We start from the raw sequence: 21,839 nt of genomic DNA, 5'->3' as shown, positions 1-21,839 counted from the left end.
AAAAAAAAAGAAAATACTTCAAGGATTAACTATTGTTACTATCCTTTATAAAATCTTCGGAGAATTAGGACTTTCATATGGGGGCCCTTTACTATAGAGGATTCCCTAGTCAGATAAGTTTAGGAGGCTCTGAGTTAAAATTTAAAAATTTAATGTAAGTCTTCAGTGTGCTTTAGATGCAGAAATGCACTGTAGCTCCAAAAGGACATTTCCAACTTTGCTGAACCTCCAATTTATGTATGTATGTATGTATGTATTTATTTACTAAACACTATCAATAATATGATAGGACACTAGCATCCTGAGGATACTATCTAGAAGCATCTGTTGAATTCAGTAATACTTGAGAGATAATCGCAAAATAAAGAACCACTTTTGCATAAAAGCTTAAAGTCTCTTACCTTTCTAGCTGGTGGGCCATGGGCTTTATTTGCTCTGCTGCCAGGAATCCTTCAGCTCTAATTAAGTAAGCAGTACTTCTCAAGTTTCCATCTATGTATCCCTAGGGCAAAGGAGAGGCAGAAAAGAGTGAACCCCTTACTCTGTGATACCTAAAGAAACAGACGCATGCAGTTAAACTCCGATACAAAAAATGTTAAGTATTTACTTTATGTTTTAAAATGTATGTAAAGTTGGCCTTCTGTTCCATTTTTTTCTGATATAAAAATTAAGGTTCCCTTCAAAAGTTTCAGTGCTCCAGGAAGGTGTTTATCCTATGGTCTCCTGTAACTCCCAGCAAAATGCCACCTATCCAGAGGTATAACAGTTTCAAGGATGGAAGTACAGCAACGGAGTCTTGGTGAAAGGGGAACATTGAAGCTTTTCACCACAACAGAAGGGAGAGGTAGTTATAGATGACAGGTGAAATGGCAGTGCTGAATCTGCTGAATCTTAGAGTGGAGACGAAAAGTTTCTCCCGTGTCAGTGCTGCAACATAACATCAATGGGACCCAGTTCATATGCTTTTCATTTGGTAACAGCTTGATTTTTTTATACCTGTATCAGTTGGATTAGGTTCAGCTATGAGTGACAGAAAACTCAAAATTAGCAATGGCTTAAATGATTCAGAAGTTTTTTTCTCTCACATAAAAGCACAAGCAGTCTGGAACCATGATCATTAGGAACCCAGGCTCCTTCTATTTTGTTGTTTTGCCATCCTCAACATGTGGCGTCCACTTCATGGTTTAAAATAACTGTTTAAGGTCTAACCGTAACATCTGCTGATCAGATAGCAGGAAGGAGAATGAGATGAGCAACAGCCTCCCTTAAGGAAACTTTTCAACAACTCACAGGAAACTTCTATTTACATTCCATATGCCAGAACTTAAGTCACATGGTTATACCTGAGAAATACATTCTTTATTTTGCCATATGCTCAGTTAAAAACTGGAGCATCTATAATAAAGAAAAAGAAGGAAATGAATATTGGTCAACATTTAGGCGTCACTCTCTCACTCTAAAACAGAAGATGGTTGAATACCTTGTGGAGATGCCTTAGTAGTCCACTGAAGGGAGCTTTCGAAAGCAGAAAGTCCTGCCAGTGGACAAGGAGCAAGACCAGTGTTCGTGAGAACGTCTCTAAATATGCAAGGCCAATCTGTAGGTGACAAACAAGGGAAAAATCTGAATAACAGAATAACAATATAAGAGCAAAGAAACAACCTAAACAGTTGTGGTTTGGGAGGATAAACTCACATAAGCAGTCCACAAAACTCAGAAATGGGAACACAGGGCCATTATGTAAGTAATGGAGTGCTCAAGCTGAGTCTGGCCGCGTAAGATCCTGGCATTAGGAAAAGGCAGTATATCCTTGGAACAAAATGTTAAAAGGGAAAGTAGACTTTCCTCTACCATTATTTGAGAACCAAACTCTCATTATTAGCCTGTGTATGAACTTGGGAGATGTCCCTATTGCACAGAGTGATGATAAGAAGGGTTGCACTTTACCACGAGTAAGGTTGGCTGAAACAGTCTTCATGTTCAAAACTTTGAAATGAGAATATCAGAAGCCAGAAAGACTCTCATTTCAAAGCTGGCAACAAAATTCTGTCTTAGACAGAATGTCTCTTAAAGGTAAAGGGACCTGAACAGGCTATTTAGCTATACAAATGTAAAATAGGGACCATAAATGGAGCAGCAATTCAAAGGACAAATGCCTTTGTGTAAAGGTTCACATTTTCTAGGTAGAGAGAAATTTCTGCAAATTGTTTCTTTCAGGGAAATGTTTATTTTTAAAAGCAGGGCCTCAGATTTTCCTATGGAGTGTCTGTATTCTTATTTTAGCAGTTGCTCACAAAAGACCAGGAACTAACACCCTAGAAAACAGCAAGATGGACTTCTGGTCTTCAAGTAAAAGGCAACAAGATTAAGCTAACAAGCTGTACCTGGCTTATACAGCTTATGATTTATGCACGCAATGTTAAGATTACCATCCAGACTTTGGAAGACATTAAACATAATGTTTGGGGGGGCTTTTTTGGTAGCTTGAAACACATAGATGTAAGGAACCTCTCTTTTACCACTGCTCCCTATCCTAGCTACTGTCTATATATTTCTTATACAGGCATACCTTGTTTTATTGAGTTTCACTTTATTGTGCTTTGCGGATGTTTTTTTACAAATTGAAAGTTTGTGGCAGCCTTCACTGCATTGAACAATTCTATTGGTGCCATTTTTCCAACAGTATTTGCTCACTTCATGTTTCTGTGTCACATTTTGGTCATTCTTGCAATATTTCAAGCTTCTTCATTCTTATTATATCTGTTTTGGGGAGTTGTGATCAGCGATCTTTGATGTTACTATTGCGATTGTTTTAGGGAGCCATGGACTGCACCCATATGAGACAGCAAACTTCATTGATAAATGTTGTGTGTGTTCTAATTGTTCCACCTACCAGCCCCTCCCCCATCTCTCTCCCTTCTCCTTAGGCCTCCCTGTTCCCTGAAACACAACAATACTGAAATTAGGCCAATTACTAACCCTACAATGGTCTCTAAGTATTCAAGGGAAAGGACGAGGGGCACATCTCTCACACTGAACCAAAAGCTAGACACGATTAAGCTTGGTGAGGAAGGCATGTCAAAAGCCAAGACAGGCCAAAAGCAAAGGCCTCTTGCATCAGGCAGATAACCAAGCTGTGAATACAAAGGTAAACTTGACGGAAATCAAAAGTGCTATTCTAGTGAACATACAAATGGTAAGTAAAACAGCTTTACAACTGATATGGAGAAAGTTTTAGTGGTCTGAATAGAAGATCAAACCAGCCACAACACTCCCATAAACTAAAACCTAGTCCAGAGAGAGGTGCCAAAACTGCAGAAGAAAAACTGGAAGCTAGCAGAGTTGGTTCATGAAGTTTAAGGGAAGAAGCTACCTTTATAACATAATAGTACAAGGTGAAGGGGAGCCTAGCTAGCTCAGTTGGTAGAACATACAACTCTTGACCTTGGGGTTGTGAGTTCGAGCCCCACACTGGGCACAGAGATTACTTAGAAATAATAAAAATTTAAAGTGCAAGGTGAGGCAGCAAGCACTAATATAGGAACTGCAGGGGCACCTGGGTAGTTCAGTCGGTTAAGCCTCCGACTTCGGCTCAGGTCATGATCTCACTGCTAGTGAGTTCGAGCCCCGCATCGGGCTCTGTGCTGACAGCCCAGAGCCTGGAGCCTGCTTCAGATTCTGTGTCTCCCTCTTTATGCCCCTCCCTGCTCATGTTCTCTCTCTGTCTCTCAAATATAAAATAAAACATTAAAAAAAAATTAAATAAATATAGGAACTGCAGCAAGTTATCCAGAAGACCCAGCTAAGATTATTAATGAAGGTGGCTACACTAAATAACAGATTTTCAATGTAGATTAAATAGCCTTAGATTAGAAGAAGATGCCATCTTGGACTTTTACAGCTAGAGAGGCATTCACACCTGACTTCAAGCTTCAAAGAACAAGGTGACTCTCTTGTTAGGGGCTAACACAGCTGGTGACTTCAAGTTGAAGCCCATGCTCATTGATCATTCAAAAAAATCTTAGGGCCCTTAAGAATTATGCTAAATCTACTCTGCCTTTGCTCTACAAATGGAACAACAAAGTCTGGGTGACAGCAAATCTGTTTACAACATGCTTTAACAGAATATCTTAAGCCCACAGTTGAGACCCGCTACTCAGAAATAAAGATTCCTTTCAAAATCTTAGGGCTCACTGAAATGCACCTGACACCCAAAAGCTCTCATGGAGAAGTGATTAATGTTTTCATGCCTGCTAATAAACACATGTATTCTGCAGCCCATGGCCCAAGGAGTAATTCTGACTTTCAAATCTCATTATTTAAGAAATACCTTTTGTAAAACTGCAGCTGCTATAAATAGTGATTCCTCTGATGGATCTGGGCAAAGTAAACTGAAAACCTTCTAGTAGAGATTCACCATTCTAGGTGCCATTAAGAGAATTTGAGATTCATGGGAAGAGATCAAAATTCCAATATTAACAGGAGTTTGGAAGAAGTTTATTCAAATATTCATGGATGAGTTTGAGGGGTTCAAGACTTCAGTGGAGAAAGTAACTACAGATGTGGTAGAAAGAGCAAGGGAACTAGAAGTGGGGCCGGAAGATGGGACTGAATTGCTGTAATCTCATGATAAAACCTGAACAAATGAGGTGTTTTTTATGCATGAACAAAGAAAATGATTTCTTGTGATGGAGTCTACTCCTGGTAAAGATGCTATGAAGATTTTGAAATGGCAGCAAGGAATTCAGAATACTGAATTCCTTAATTGATGAAGCAGTGGTATGGCTTGAGAGGACTGACTCCAATTTTAAAAGTTCTACTGTGGGTACATTTCATTGTCTTATTTAAAGATATTGTCAGAGCTACCCCACCTTCAGCAACCACCACTCTGGCCAGTGAACAGCCATCATGGACAAAATCCTTTATCAGCAAAAAGATTACAACTTGCTGAAAGCTCAGATGATGGTTAGCATTATTTTTTTAGCGATAGTCTTTTCATTTTTTGAGAAAAATAACGTGCACACGCAAACGAGCAGGAAAGCGGCAGAGAGAAAGTGAGAATTTTTTAATGTTTTATTTATTGAGAGAGACAGACAGACAGACAGACACAGAATCCTAAGCTAGTTCCAGGCTCCGAGCTGTCAGCACAGAGCACAACGCGGGGCGTGAACTCAGGAACGGTGAAATCATGACCTGAGCCAAAGTTGGTTAACCGACTGAGCCTCCCAGGTGGCCTGAGGGAGAAATTTAAGCGGGCTCCGCACCTAGCTCAGAGCCCAATGCGAGGCTCTATTTCATGACCATGAGATTATGACCTGAGCTGAAATCAAGTGTCAGACACTTAACTGAGCCACCCAGGGGTCCCAAGGCATATATAGTTTATTTTTTTTTAGACGTAATGCTAGCACACGCTTAACAGACTACAGCACAGTGAAAAAACATAAATTTTATATGCACCAGGAAACCAAAAAATTTCACTTGACCTGCTTTATTGTGGTAGTCTGGAACCAAACCCGCCATTATCTCTAAGGGATGCCTGCATTTGGATATAATTAACCTGTGGGTAGGGGGTATGGTCTCTGCTGAAGGAGGCAAATACTGCTAGTGGTTAAGTATTCTGGAAGGCAGATACTGTCAAACAACAGGGCTCAAAAAGTAGATATTCGTGTGAGAAAGGAATAATTCTCTCTTGACATGGACTCAGAAGAGTCTAACATATTTAAGGGCAACTGGATAGCAGAGAGAATCCTGAGTAGTAGGCTTCTGGCCTGGTGGCAGACTAGGAGCTAGCCAGTGTTCAAACAGGCGTACGTATTACTGAAGGTACACTAATGCTTTCCAAGTGACATCTGAACAGGATAAGTTTTAAGAAAATTTCCATATCTTTTACTTCTCTACATTTGCTTTACCAGAATGATCTGCCTAGTTTCCCTAAATCCTTATTCTTCCACAGTTCCAAAGAAACCCATACCAAATCTTATTACCACGCGTTACCCCAGGCTGTAAAAACCTCCAAGGAATAAAACAAGGGGATTATTTAAAATAAGAGTGGTTTAAAGCCTCCCTTAATCCAGGCACCATTAAACCTCAGGCTTGCATCTTCGTCTGTCTTCTAAGTACTTCTGTTAAAGCAAAGCATTGCTTTTAAGAATGGTGTTCTGCCCTGTGTTTAGGAAATGTTCTGAATTCATATATATTGTTTAGTGTGACGACAGGAACAATGAAAACTTCGTATTTAGACTGATTCTTCCATTCACAAAATATTGTTAAAAAATGAACTGTCCTGAGAGAGCTCCGTGAAAAGAGGAAATCAATAAGAAACTTAGAAAAGTTCAATTTATATTTATTGCAGAGAAGTAGGATAAGGTGATCAATACTTTAAAACATTAAAATTCACTGAATTCAAATAAAATCATGTTGGAGAAGTGGAAGTTAAATAAAAGTTCCATAAGAAAGAGGAATAATGAAAACTTCTATTAAAAGTGAATTATAGTTTTTTAAAAACCAATGATAACCTCAAATGACTATTGAAATTACTTGTAAGAGCCAGAAATTTTTTTCCCAACTATTTAAACTTACAATGAAAAATTATAGGATTCAGCTTAGAAACAAGAAAAAAAGGTGCAAGGGTTCACAATTTACCAAATTTCTTTTCAGAAGCATAGGAGTGTAGTAGGTAGAATGGTCCCCCAAAGATGTACACACCCAAATCCCTAGAAACTATGAATAGGTTATATTACATAGCAAAATGGACTCTGAAGATATAAAAAGGTTACAGATCCTATAACAGGAAGATTATCCTGAGTTATCCAGATGTCCCAATCTAATCACAGGAGCCCTTAACAACAGAAAACTTTTCTCTCTGGAGTCTGAGAGATTCAGCAGCAGCATAAATCACAGAAATTAGAAGCATGAGAGAGACCTGACCTGCCTTTACTGGAGGGAGCAGAAATGAAAGCCTTCCAGCTTCTGAGAGCAAATACCAGCCATGGTTGTCAGTCCGCAAGGAAAGAGAGACCTCCCCAGTCCTACAACTGTGTTCGGCCAACCCAGGAGCAGATTTTCCCTAGACACTAAAATGGAATGCAGCTCAGTCAACATATTTTGGCTTTATAAGATCCTAAACTGAGGACCTAGGGGAGCCCACCTGGACTTCTGACCTACAAAACCTGTGAGATAATCTGTGTTGTTTTAAGATGCAAAGTATGTGGTAATTTGTAATGCAGGAATAGAAAATTAACAGAGTGAGCAAAAATGTTAACGTACCCAGGAAGACAGGCTTGTGTCACAAGTCTTCAAGAGCAGCAACACCTTACAGACACAGTTTTCTCTGTGCTGTAATTTCCTTCTTAAATCTTGGTCAAGAGCCACAAAATGCAAAAAAGTGATCTTAGAGCAATCCTGGGTCCTTGGAACAGCACTATGGTCATAACAAAAACACCTATGAGTTTAAAAATCTGTAACTATGAGCTAGTAGGACTTTATTCCTTTCAAGATTAAAGTATCTTTGAGTTTTATATTGGGAAAAATTTTAATGGCATGATTTTACTATGATCCTCTTCAATAGGAAATAATACACCAGTTTTAGGGTGGTCAAAAAGCATAAAGGATAATAACATATGTAAAATGTATAGTGCATGGCACTTCCATGGTATCTATTAAGTTTATTAGAAGCTTTACAGTATTTGACTTTAAGTGTACATTTTCCTGAGGCACTTGGCTGGCTCAGTCAGTAGAGCATGTGACTCTTGATCTCAGGATCATGAGTTCAGGCCCCACACTGGGCCTAGAGCTTACTTAAAAAAAATTTATATGTACATTTTCCTAATGCTTTAATCAATCCTATTCTTACTACCATCTTTAAAGCCCGAAACTGAGAATTACATGTTTAATACTTAAACAAAGGTTTTTAATCTTTAACCCATGAATTTGATGTTATCCCATAAGGTTATCTGGTACATAATGTTTAGTTCATCTATGTAAGGAAATCAAATGCCTCAGAAGTGATAAAAATAGAATTTAATGAGGGAAAGCAGCTTTTTGAGGAAAGCAGTTTTTAATTTTGCCCCACTCACAGCGACACAACAGATAATCTTCACACATATCACCAATTCCCAAGAGTATACTAATGTTTTGATGAAATTCCTCAAAGTTGATGGTACACATAACGAGCGCCTCAGACTTTTCCCAATATTGTATTCATGAAAGTACTGAGTATGTGAATATTGAGATCAGCCCAATATATCAGAATCTTCTTTAATAAAAATAGCAGTTTTTAAGTTAAACTTCATTTTTTTAAGTATTGATTATTCCCAGACCTGTAATCTCTAGGTGATTTAAGGTAAGAAAGTTCTTGTCTTATAGCTTAAAATTACAACAGTACATTAGAAATACATATAAAAACTTACATAGTAATGGTTACGAATGTGAACGGTGCTAATGCAAGATTTTATTAATAAGATAATTTTAGATTTGGTAATCTATTATAAAAATAATGTCTATAGCATTATTTTTCTCAAGGTAAACGTATAGAACATCCTTATCTATTATTGTTTTATTTCTTAAAAACTTATCTTTTATAAAAGTTAAAAAAAAATTGAAATTCACAGCTCACCAAGAATTACAATAATTTCTAGTCATCACTGCTATTAAGAGTATATCGATATTAATTTCCCATTATGAAGAGGGCACAAATAAGATATGGTATAGTATTTTTAACTTTTTTTTTAAGTTTATATATTTTGAGAGAGAGAGAGCACACACACAAGGAAGCAGGGAAGAGGAAGAGATGGGGGGAGAGGAAGAGACGGGGGGAGAGGAAGAGACGGGGGGGGGGAGAGGAAGAGACGGGGGGGGGGAGAGGAAGAGACGGGGGGGGAGAGGAAGAGACGGGGGGGGGGAGAGGAAGAGACGGGGGGGGGAGAGGAAGAGACGGGGGGGGGAGAGGAAGAGACGGGGGGGGGGAGAGGAAGAGACGGGGGGAGAGGAAGAGACGGGGGGAGAGGAAGAGACGGGGGGGAGAGGAAGAGACGGGGGGGAGAGGAAGAGACGGGGGGGGGGGAGAGGAAGAGACGGGGGGGGGGAGAGGAAGAGACGGGGGGGGGGGAAGAGGAAGAGACGGGGGGGGGAAGAGGAAGAGACGGGGGGGGGAGAGGAAGAGACGGGGGGGGGAGAGGAAGAGACGGGGGGGGAGAGGAAGAGACGGGGGGGGAGAGGAAGAGACGGGGGGGGAGAGGAAGAGACGGGGGGGGGGAGAGGAAGAGGCGGGGGGGGAGAGGAAGAGGCGGGGGGGGGGAGAGGAAGAGGCGGGGGGGGGGAGAGGAAGAGGCGGGGGGGGGGGAGAGGAAGAGGCGGGGGGGGGGGGAGAGGAAGAGGCGGGGGGGGGGGGGGGGGGGAGAGAATCCCAAGCAGGCTCAGTACCGTCAGCACAGAGCCTGACATGGGGCTGGAACTCACCAAATAGGAAGGAGATCATGACCTGAGCCCAAACCAGGAGTCAGATGTTTAACTGACTAGACACCCAGGCACCCTGATAGGGTATAGATTCTGTACAATTCCCAATACAATACTAGTAAGCTCACCTCTCACTTCTCTCAAAGTATGTCAAAATTCAAGTTAAGTGAAAGAGATACCACAGGAATAACCCTCAATCCGACACATGTCAATAATCATTAAAACCTTCCTTACAAATGATAAAAACATAGTGACTCTTAACAGTGTGGCTGAGAAGTGATGGTACAGTTACACGGAGTAATCGTTAAAGCATTCAAAAAAACCGAAGACATACAGATGGCCAACAGACACATGAAAAGATGCTCACCATTTATCATCAGAAAAATGCAAATCAAAACTGCAATGAGATTATCACCTCACACCTGTCAGAATGGATAAACTCAACACCATGGTGAGGATGTGGAGAAAAAGGAACACTCGTGCACTGTTGGTGAATGCAAACTGGTGCAGCCACTGTGAAAAAGTGTGGAAGTTCCTCAAAAATCTAAAAACAGAACTACCTTATGATCCAGCAACTGCACTATTGGGTATTTACCCAAATACAACACCACTAATTCAAAGGAATACATGCACCCCTATTTATAGCAGCATTATTTGTAATGGAAGCAGCCCAAGTGTCCCTTGATAAAAGAATGGATAAGAAGATGTGCAGTGTTGTGTGTGTGCGTGTGTGTGTGATGGAATATTACTCGACCATAAAAAAGAATGAAATCTTGCCATTTGCAATGACGTGGATGGAACTAGGGAATATTATGCTAAGTGAAACAGAGAAGGATAAACACCACATGATTTCACTTGTATGTGGAATTGAAGAAACAAAACAAACAAAGGGAAAAAATTGACAAATCAAGAAACAGACTCTTAATTATAGAGAAAAAACTGATTACCAGAGGGGAGAGGGTAGGTGGATGGATTAAATGGGTGATGTGGATCAAGGAGTGCTTGTCATGAGCACAGGGTTATGGAAACGCTGAATCACTATATTGTACACCTGAAACTAACACTATATGTTAACCAGAATTAAAATAACTTTCAAATTAAAAAGAGAACATTATAAATGTGGTATTTTACTTAATCATTAGCTCTTCCACTATGAAGAGAAAGGAATAAAAGGTCTCACCAAAATGTTTTTAGTGGAATTAGTAGAATAGAAAATGGTAATTAGATTTTATGGAAATGATACTACCACTGTTTTATCATCTCAAAATATGAGGATGCTATTGACTTGGGGAGAAGGGATGTATATGAAACAAAAAGTATATGAAATACTCTCTCACATGGATTTTTGAAAATTCTAATGTAATAAGCTGCACCACAAATTATAAGTTCCTATGGAAAACTCAACTTTATTGCCAAAGCTATCAAACAGATGGTTGAAATCCTGCTTTCAAGTTACATCACACATTCCTGGAGGGGGTATGGTAGATTATTATTATTTCTGAATGTACTTTAACAGTAATAATTACCACACCATTTACTAAGTATTCGTTAGTTCCTGACACTGGTTTAAGCATCACATATACATTATTTGAACAAGGCTATAAATTATTACCTTTAAAAATAAGGACAAGGAAGCACAGAGAGTTTATATTATTTGCTGAAGGTGATACAGACAGTAAGTTGGAAGACTCATGACAGTCTCTGGCTCCTAATAATCACGCTAAAATGTTGATTATATACTTACTATATACCAGAAGATGATATTGAGGAAACAAAAACTCAGTCAATTTGGCTATAACATACATATTCTTTATTTCAAGGGTTACCTATATGGAAATAAATGTTATTATGAATTTTAATCTCATAAATGTATAGGTCAGAAAGTAGCTCTTATATTAAAACCAGCATAAAACACCCAACATGTAAACCATTAAAAATACATCGAATGTAAAGATTATTGTTACTATACCATTAAATGTTTCAGTTAATTTTTAGGAGAAAGTCAGTGAAATGACAGAAAAAAATGAAATATACAGTATCTGTCTCAGCACACAGATCACTGGCAGATAAATAACTACAGACTGAAATGGTCTCCTAAATAAAACTACTAAATAATGCAAGTTATTCCCAGAATTAGTAATAATTCCTAATTAAGCAATCCTACTTTATTAATAAGCATAACTCCAAAGTTGATAAAATCATGATAAAGTCTGTGAACTCATATTCTCATGACAGTGTAAATGTGCTCAACTCTTTGGGGAGGCAAACACTTGGCAATATAGAAACATTTATATCCTCTGACCTAGTAATTTCATTTGAGATTAGTACTGTATGGAAAACAATTCAAAATAAGAAAAAAAGATAAATGCACAGAGATGCTCAATTCAGTGTTAAAATAGAAACTGAAAACAACTATTTTCCTGTTGGGCATTTAAAATTGAGTATACGTAGAGGTGCCTGGGTGGCTCAGTTGGTTAACTGTCCAACTCTTGATTTTGGCTCAGGTCATGATCTCACGGTTCGTGAGTGAGATCAAGCCCTGTGACCCACTGGCTCTGCACTGACAGCATGGAGCCTCCTTAGGATTCTCTCTCCCTCTCTCTTTCCCCTCCTCCTGCTTGTGCATGCATGCACAAGCTCTCTCTCTCAAAATAAATCAACTTAAAAAAATTAAAAAAATAAAATTGAGGAAATGTTAATACTCATTTGGTAAACTATCAGGTAACCATTATATATTACAAAGGTTAGACAGTATGGGAAAATGCTAAAGCTAGAAAAGTAAAACGTAAGTGTAAAATTCTGTTAAAACTACAATGTATATGCAGAAATTAGAAGGCAACAAAAGTAATGAAAAGTTATTTATCAGTAGGACACTTGTAATTGATTTTTAGTAACACTATTTTAACTGTTCAATAAATAGAAAAAAACACACTAGCCCACATAACAAGAATTAGAAAAATCAAAGCTATAAAATTGGAACGACAAAGGTTTAGATTCAGGTAGGCAAACTAAAGAACATTTAGGGAATTTGTAAATTAAGGGAGTATTATAAAGATAATGATACACAGGACTAGCCAAAAAATCAAAATACTCTTGGTATTTTGCCCACTGGCTTTTTGCCAATTTTAATCATTCCCACCCTTTCTCTTTCCCTAGTAATCTTGTTGAGAATCTCTGTGATAATAAGCTACTACTACCATTGGGAGTGCTTCTATTCCTTGGGTATTAAGACAGGAAAAAAATGGGAATCACTATCTTTGTTAAGATACAGAATGCAGACATGAATGCGTAAGTCTAGCCTGGAGAGCATTCTACTTACATCCCTTCTTGTTACAAAAAAAATGTTTTTATTTTTTTATATTATTTTTAAAGTTTTTTAATGTTTACTTATTTTGACAGAGAGAGGGCAAGCAGGGAAGGAGGAGGGGGGGAGAGAGAGAGAGAGAGAGAGAGAGAGAGAGAGAATATCTCAACCAGGTTCCATGCTGCCAGCACAGAGTCCGATGCAGAGCTCGAACACACTAACCACAAGATCATGACCTGAGCAGTTGGATGCTTAACCGACTGAGCCACCTAGGTGCCCATAAAAAATGTTTTTAATCACTGTACTACCACTGCCAAAATTCTGCCAAGAAGAAAAAGCATCACTTAAACATACTTAAAAATGTAAATGAATATACAAGTTTCAAAATTGTTAAAAAATAAATGAAAATAGTACATATACATATATCTGTAATTAATATAATACATAACACATTCATAGTAATATATTTAAAATAATTCCAATTATTGTTGGCCTTAAAGATCCACAAACTTCCTTTTATTTTTTTGAAATTATATTTTACTTTTTCTTGAGCTTATATATTTACTTCTTTTCTTGAGCTTAAGAAACAGAGCAAAAGAAATGTTTTGTGGGTTTTCCCTTGGACGTAAATAGGTGAATACTACTACTAATACCCCCTCATTAAGAATTACATTAGGAGAACATGCAGCAGTTTAGATACGTTCTTAGTCTCATGGAATAGGTGTGAGTATAGGATAAATGCAGAAATACTAAGTTAAACTACTGACTGTAACAAGGCAGATTTGTTGTTTTTCTATAGTACATTTTAATCACAGTGAATTGCTTAACAAACACTTAATGTATTGACTTTTACAAGGATCAGTTGACTATCCAATTGTTATTCGATGGGTTATTTTTTTTTTTTTAAGTTTATTTTGAGACAGAGACAGTGTGAGTGGGGGAGGGGCTGAGAGAAAGGGAGAGAGTGAGAATCCCACCCAGGCTATGTGCTACCAGCGCAGAGTCCCATTAGGGGCTTGAACTCATGAAACTCAGAGATCATGACCTGAGCTGAAACCAAGAGTTCCATGCCTAACCGACTGAGGGACCCAGGTGCCCCATATTCAGTATTTTGGGTTTTTTTCTAAGTTTATTTATTTTTGAGAGAGAGAGAGGGCAAGCAAGCGCACAAGTGGGGGAGGGGCAGAGAGAGGAAGACAGAATCCTAAGCAGGCTCTAGGCTCTGAGCCGTCAGCACAGAGCGCCCACGGGGCTCTAACTCACAAACCTCAAGATCATGACCTGAGCCGAAGTTAGACGCTCAACGGACTGAGCCACCCAGGTGCCCCTCAGTGGGTTTTTAAAAGACAGACTGTATTATTTGCTCAAGATGACACAGGTAAGATCTACACATTTGCTCTAACATGATCTAACAATTTCATTAATCGGCAGAGAACATATAAATCATTAAACCCAACTTTTTCAAAACACAAAAATTTAGGTAGGCAAAATGTTCATTATTTATTGAGACTTCATACTAGTTGATGTATAGCCTATTATTTTTAAAAATGATATTCAGAAAGCTTTCAAATCCTGACTACCAAGAAAAAGCATTCCTCCAAATTATTTGTTAAAGAGCTGACATAACAACCTTACTTTGTGCTGTTATTTTAATTTTTAAATATGAAACAAATACTCTCAAGTAAATACAGGAATTTCTGGTTTACATATATAATAGATTATGGTATAGTCCCCAAAGATGAAATAAACATTCTAATATGGTTATTTTAAAAAGAACTTCGAGGAAATGCAATCAGGTCTACAGAAGGCATGGGTACCTTAAAAACACACACACACACACAGTTCCTGAAAGCTACTTCTTTACTGACAGACACCTACATTCTAAATTACCACAATACATTTTAAATAATTCAAAACTTAACGGCAGTAATCCTCTCAAAGCAAGATTAAACATGTTTCAGGAAAGCAGCATAGAGACCACCATAAATTTGTAAGATTCTTACAAATTACAAGGACTAGAATTTCTAACTGTTACTTAATTATTGGTGACCTTGAAGATCCAAGAACATCCTTAACTCTACTTTGTGATCTGCAGAAGGGCATCTCTATTTTTTAACATAACTTTACAATGGTGTTCCTGAAGTTTTGAGGAGTGTTGACAGTGGATTTCTCAAGTCAGTGTAACACATTTAATTACAAGATGTAATTGCCACCGTATTGGTCTTTCAGGTCACTTAATCCTGTAGGGTTGACTTTTAAACAAGCTTATCACCTTCGTAATTTTGGCACACTAGACTAAGTAAGGTTACACGCTATTTAAAAATTACGCCTAGAAAAGCTATTACTGACAATGTCAGTGGTTTCTTCAAATAGGACAAAAAGTGCACTCAAAGGAACAGTTTTTGTTTTGATTTCAAGTATGTCTATTAAACTTACACATTGTTACTGTTTCCATAATTTAAAATTCCTAAGAAATCACAACTTTCACATTATAATTTAGGGATCGGTCAATATGCCTAAAGTCCATCAGGTGTACTGCCTTTTACTCCATCATATTCACAGTAGTTTTGCTCTTGGCCTCAACCAGTTTTAAGCTCCCGATTAAGCAAAGGCAGTTTTACACTACCTAAGGACACAAAAATAGTACCCAGCTCCTCCGCCCTCTCCCTCCTCTAGCGTCGGTTCAACGAGCTAACACAGAAAACACTCACTCACTCCCTCTCCCCCTGTCTCGGCCCTGGCCCCTAGGGCATCACTAAAAAGCACAGGTTACTTCCCTACGGAGGTTCTGCAGTCCAAGCAGGGAGGTTAAAAATGGGGGAAAATACCAGAATCAATCTGCACCCACATCTCAGCCCCGCCCCACCAGGAAAAAGGGGGGTGGCGAGAGTGTGAGGGGGCAGAAAGGACAGAAAATGCCCAGACTTCCAGCTCATAGGTTCTCCATACCATTTGTTCCATCATGTTCCACCAAAGGCAGAGACCCTGACCCTATTTTCAGCGGCGCCTCCCGATCCTCCTCCCCGCCACCATCACATACACACGGTCCCCAACGACTGAGTCTTGGGTGGGGAGAACAGAGCCGGCCCTCTCCCGGCTAATCCAAGACTAAAGGGGGTCTCCTTGCGCCCCCGGCGGACCCGACCTGCAGCCCAGGGACCTCTGAACTAACCAGAGAAGGGGAAGATAAATCGGGGGGAGGGGTCTAACAGGAGCCGTTATTCCTTTTTCCTCTTCGTTAGGAAAGCGCGCGAGCGGGGAGGGGCCGGAACAACGAACGCCAGTTACCTAACGGTCCCGCCCGGCCGGTCGGGCTCCTGAAGCCGACGCCGCGCGGGCCGCTGAGGTGGCAGAACAGCCACAGTCGCCCCGAGGGCTAGGCACCGAGGCAGGAGCGCCGGAGGTGATGGGAAGCGGGGGGTGGGGACTACGGTGAGCGACGTCGCCATGTTAGTGCCTTCTTTCTCCGTATCCCTACGGTTTCCAGTCCTTCGGCCTTCCCCCATCACTACTCACCTTTCCAGGTCACTAGTTCATGCTTCCTTCGGTCGCCACCGAGGCCCGAGCTCAGCGGTGTTTACAAACTACCCCTGGAGGAAAGGGCTGAACCGCACTTTAAAGGCCACGGGCTCCCACAGGCTTCCGTCCTCTCTCGCGAGATCGGACTGACACCCCTTCCCTTCTCCCCGCCCCACTCCCGGCATCCCCCCTTTCTTCTCGGCGCCCCTCCCCTCCACCGCACACGCCCCTTCTTGCCTTCTATCTGATGGAGCGCCTCCGGGTCAGGTGATTTCGTCAGTTTAAAGGGGAAGGGGGCGGGACTTCAGGAGGGCGGGGATGGAGGGGGTGGGAACCAAAGAACACTCGGTAGCGGGTGATTGGACAAAGTGCCCGAAGGGCGGGAAGCAGGCCTGGAGGGGGCGGGATCGGAGAGCCAAAAGAGAGGAGTCTCCGTAACCTGTGCGGAAGCCTGTGATTGGCGGCGGGCTGCAGACTCGCACGGGTGTGGGGCGCTGGAGCAGGTGGATGTTGGGGTCGAGGGAAGGGTTTGACGGTGTGCGGAGAAGAAAGGTGAACTCTGGAAAAGGCTGCGAGTGGCGGGAGAGAAAGCGCGATGAGTCCTCTGAGCTCCGCCACGGGGAGCCCGGTATTTTTGTCACTGTCACTTCCCGGCCCTGGGTAGGAAGGCAGGCAGAACGTTAGAGAGGCGCGCGCCTAAACCCATTTTGCTGCTACTCTGAAGTCTGAGAGAGGGTGTCTCCGTTAAGCTGGTGTTTGGAAGAGGCGGAGTTTGCCTCAAAGTATCCCCAAGGCCCAAAGCGGGAAAGCAAGATAAGTCCGTTTTGAAAGCAAGAGAAAAAAAAAGCCTGTACTTTGGATGGCGTTTGGTCGAATTTTACTAAACTATAACTGAAGCTGATTCTTCTGGCTCCTAAACTCCTGGTACAGTGTAGGATGTTAGCATATAATTATATCTAAATAACTTAGCAAAAGAAATACAGTGCCCTCCACTATATAACCGTAAAACAGTGCACAGAATTGTTTATAAGAGAAAAATCGGGGGCGCCTGCGTGGGTCAGTCGATTAAGCGTCCGACTTCAGCTCGGGGTCATGATCTCCCGGTTGGTGAGTTTGAGCCCCGTGTCGGGCTCTGTGCTCACAGCTCAGAGCCTGGAGTCTTCTTCAGATTCTGTGAGTCTCTCTCTGCCCCTCTCCTGCTCGTGTGCGTGCTCTCTCTCTCTCTCTCTCTCTCAAAGAAAAAATAAACATTAAAAAATGTAAAAAAAAAAAAAAAAGAAAGAAAGAAAAAATCTTCTATGCTGTGGTGTATTCTATTTTATCAATTTTACTGAGTAGTTACCGATTTTAAATATATCAACTTTAGGGACACCTGGGTGGCTCAGTCGGTTAAGCGTCAGACTTTAGCTTAGGTCTTGATCTCACAGTTTGTGAGTTTGAGGCCCCACATGGGGCTCTCTGCTGTCAGTGCAGAGCCCGCTTTGGATCCTCTGTCTCCCTCTCTCTCTCTCCCCCTCCATCGCTAATGCTCTCCCTCTCTCTCTCTCTCCCCCCTCCTTCAAAAATAAATAAACATTAAAAAATAAATATATCAACTTTATTAGAAATAATTTCAAACCTTTAAAATATCAGCATCTGCTTATTAACATTTAGAGAGGACCAAAGGACACCAAATTGGAATATGGAATAGAAATGGCTCTCTACCCATAGTACAATCCTACCGCCCACTAGGTTGCTACAGTGACAAAGAAATGTCCGTCAAACTTTGAAAGAAGCTGTTTAAAAAAGGGTGCTGGAGGAAGACAGTTTGATTCACATGAGGGACAAAAGAGACCATATTTACTGCTCTGCAACTGACACAGATACACTCCTAAAAACACAGAAAGAAGTATAGTGCTGAAAATATTTTATTTCAAAATTTTTTATTTGAGCAGCAGGCAAAAGTTTATTAGAGTATAAGATTAGAAAGAATAGTAGGAAAGCTCTCTTTACAGAAAGGGGACATTCGAAAGTGAATGCCCCTGAAAATATTTTTTTAATGTTGCTCTGTGATTCTCTATACAACTTAAATATTTCAGTGTCAGGTGTGGGGATATTGATTGTTCAATAAACATACACTAGCACAAGTTGAAAAGTATGATGAGGGGCTCCTGCAAAAAAACTTGCATCAACTTTTTAAAAACCAGTTGTTTTTCAGTGCCTTGTTTTTTCATCTATTACGTGATTTCTAGTCTACAACAAATTATGAATAAAGCTTTGTGTTAATATAAAATGTACTCTCAAACATCCAAACCAAAGTGAAACCGAAATTATTGGAAAATTGTGCAGTATTGTATTTGAAAGTTACACTTGCAGTTCAATAATGGTATGTGACATAAAAATGAAATCCTGATGGCACTGAACCTTTTAACGGGTTTCTTTCTGGCCTATGGACATATATGTGAGCCAACTCACTCTTCTTTTGAAACTCATTTCATTATTCAAGAGACCAGAAAGAAGCCACTGTTTACCTTCTCAAGTTAAAATGAAAGTACTATTCCTATCTAATAACAGTCACATTGTCCTAGTGTTAATGTAGTGTAGCACTAGTCACATCAGTTAAACCTCAGCAGCTCAGACTACTGAACACGAATATGATGATGGACAAAATGTGCAATTGACAAATGGCAAATTGTTAGGTCAAGTATATATTCACTACAATGGTGCTTCTCTCCATCTCTCAAAATGGCTAATAATGTCTAATGTGAGAAAAAGAACTATAAATGTTATGACATTTCAAAAGAACTTTGCGTCAATTAGAGTAGCGTTTTAAAAACAATTATTTCCATTCACTTATATCAAAAATTCGAAATTCTTTTCTCTGGCTTTGATTCATTTTCAATTGGCAGTAGGTTTGGTTTTAAATTTCTCCTCCTCATCCAGTCTGTTGTCAAGTAATTATCTACGTAATGCACTAGAGGAACATGTTAATTTAAAACTTTTTTTTAATGTTTATTTTTTGAGAGAGACAGACAGAGCACGAGTGGGGGAGGGGAAGAGAGAGGGAGACACAGAATCCGAAGTAGGCTCCAGACTCTGAGCTGTCAGCACAGAGCCTGACATGGGGCTCAAACCCACGAACTGTGAGATCATGACCAGAGCTGAAGTCGGACGCTCAACCCCTGAGCCACCCAGGCGCCCTATGGAACATGTTATTTTAAAGAAAGTCTTTCAGGAGTCCTCATAGACAAGAGAAGAATATTTAGTAATACAAATAGTACTCTGCTCTGTTGGAGAATGCAGTTTTAGCTACTTTTCTTTTTTATTAATAACTTTTTTTTTTTTTTTTTTTTTTTTTTTTTTTATTTTTGCGACAGAGAAAGACAGAGCATGAACGGGGGAGGGGCAGAGAGAGAGGGAGACACAGAATCTGAAACAGGCTCCAGGCTCCGAGCCATCAGCCCAGAGCCCGACGCGGGGCTCGAACTCACGGACCGCGAGATCGTGACCTGGCTGAAGTCGGACGCTTAACCGACTGCGCCACCCAGGCGCCCCAGAGTTTTCTTTTTTAAAAAAGTAAACTTAAGGTGCGAAAAAATAAAGCAGCTCACAGGAAGAAAGCAGGTGGAAAAGATGCAAATCTGTTCCATATGCATGTTGGCAACCTTCTAGTTAGAAAGTGTCTTACTTTAATCTACATATTTGTAGCTCCACCACATTTCATGTAATATAGCTTTTCTACAAATGAAAAAAACATTCAGCTTAGACAAAACGAATGTAGTTATGACTTTTAATTCTGATCCCGTGAACTTGGAAGTCTCACTATATCTTAATAAAATGCTTTGCTTTTCAGTTCTTTTTCTCATTGTCATTCCTCAAGCTCCCCTGACAGCCCTAAAATTCTCTACAATCTTCTCTTTTGCAAACGCAGGAAGTCTGTTCTGGACCCCTTCTTCACCTGTCTTATCATTCCAAACATGCATCTACCCAACTTACTCCTAAGAGAGTTGGTGAGGACCTGGTAAACCTCCTTTAAGAACCCAGCATGACTTCTGAGTAAAATTGGTATCCCTTAGATACAAGAGGCTATTTGAAGAAAACTACTTCTATTGTAGAAATGCCCATTATTAAATACTGCAAGAAATAATGGGGGCCTCTCAATGCTCTCAAAACCTTCCAATGCCCAGAATGTGGTATTTCTGCCTTGTTCAGAAGACGTGGTTGTTAATCCATTAATCTGTTGTTATTCTTAAAAAGTCAACTAAAACCCTGCTCAAGTAGTATATAAATATACTAACATAGAAGTATACAGGGGCGCCTGGGTGGCGCAGTCGGTTAAGCCTCCGACTTCAGCCAGGTCACGATCTCGCGGTCCGTGAGTTCGAGCCCCGCGTCGGGCTCTGGGCTGATGGCTCGGAGCCTGGAGCCTGTTTCCGATTCTGTGTCTCCCTCTCTCTCTCTGCCCCTCCCCCGTTCATGCTCTGTCTCTCTCTGTCCCAAAAATAAATAAAAAACATTGAAAAAAAAAATTAAAAAAAAAAAAAAAAAAGAAGTATACAGATCTGTATATATGAAAAATAAGGTGAAAAGGAAGATTCAATTCATAAGGACATAGTTTCTGTTTGTAGCTAAACAAAACATAGCATATTCCAGGACGTCCCTTATGTCTGTCTTGAACTTAGAAAAAGCCTCTGTGTTTTCACAGGTATCCTCAAGATATAGCCCGGTACAGAAAGATGAGACGAGGACACTGTGACCCTAGACATTTTGGTTGATTCTTTTGGTAGCTTCTATCTCCAGACGGATCTTCTTTCCCTCCCTCTGACAACCCAGGGCTTTCCTGCACATCCTCGAAATTGCCTATGCTATAGTTAACCTTTCAGCATCTGTTCTCATAATGGAAATATCCATTCAGAACATTTCAAGTACAAGGTGGGGGGGGGGGGTGTCATTGTCCACTTCCCACCCTCAATGTCTCACAAGAATTTGTAATTAATTGTGTGTGGCATTGTGAAGAAAAAAAAATTAGAGGGCTGTCTTTATCTTCAAATCATACTTTAGCTTATGCCAGCCTCAGTGAGATCAGCCCAAAGACAGAGAATGGAATTTAAGGTTCTTGTTTCCATCCTTCATATCAATGCCTCCTTCCACCTCTCTTCTCATCCCACTCACTAGAAAGAGGACTTGTCTGGGAATGCAAGCTGGTGCAGCCACTCTGGAAAACAGTATGGAAGTTCCTCAAAAAACTAAAAATAGAACTACCCTACAACCCAGCAATTGCACTACTAGGCATTTATCCAAGGGATAGAGGTGTGCTGTTTCGAAGGGACACATGCACCCCCATGTTTAGAGCAGCACTATCAACAATAGCCAAAGTATGGAAAGAGCCCAAATGTCCATCGGATGAATGGATAAAGAAGATGTGGTCTATATATACAATGGAGTATTACTCGGCAATCAAAAAGGATGAAATCTTGCCATTTGCAACTACGTGGATGGAACTGGAGGGGATTATGCTAAATGAAATTAGAGAAAGACAAATATCATATGACTTCACTCATATGAGGACTTTAAGAGACAAAAC

At 40.3% G+C, this 21,839-nt stretch overlaps 1 protein-coding gene across 10 annotated transcripts in view; it reads right to left on the bottom strand.

Moving 5' to 3' along the window:
* Positions 1 to 16,419, bottom strand: part of ATF2 (activating transcription factor 2) — an 81,762-nt gene extending 65,343 nt beyond the window's left edge. For 5 of the 10 annotated variants that reach the window (XR_013557257.1, XM_060621781.3, XM_060621775.3 and 2 more), the window contains exons 1-3: positions 16,274 to 16,419; positions 1,481 to 1,597; positions 402 to 502 (exon numbers count right to left, since the gene is read on the bottom strand). The gene's annotated coding sequence lies outside the window, so the exon portion shown is untranslated. Of the gene's footprint in view, positions 1 to 401; positions 503 to 607; positions 1,309 to 1,343; positions 1,396 to 1,480; positions 1,598 to 7,266; positions 7,421 to 16,045; positions 16,179 to 16,273 lie in introns of those variants that run through there. The other 5 variants (XM_060621776.3, XM_060621778.3, XM_060621777.3 and 2 more) reach the window with 5 other exon arrangements.
* Between the last annotated feature and the right edge of the window lie 5,420 nt (positions 16,420 to 21,839).

This window comes from Panthera onca, chromosome C1 (assembly GCF_046562875.1).
Source record: "Panthera onca isolate mPanOnc1 chromosome C1, mPanOnc1 haplotype 2, whole genome shotgun sequence".
Classification (NCBI taxonomy): domain Eukaryota; kingdom Metazoa; phylum Chordata; class Mammalia; order Carnivora; family Felidae; genus Panthera; species Panthera onca.
This window is presented reverse-complemented; position numbering and strand designations above follow the sequence as displayed.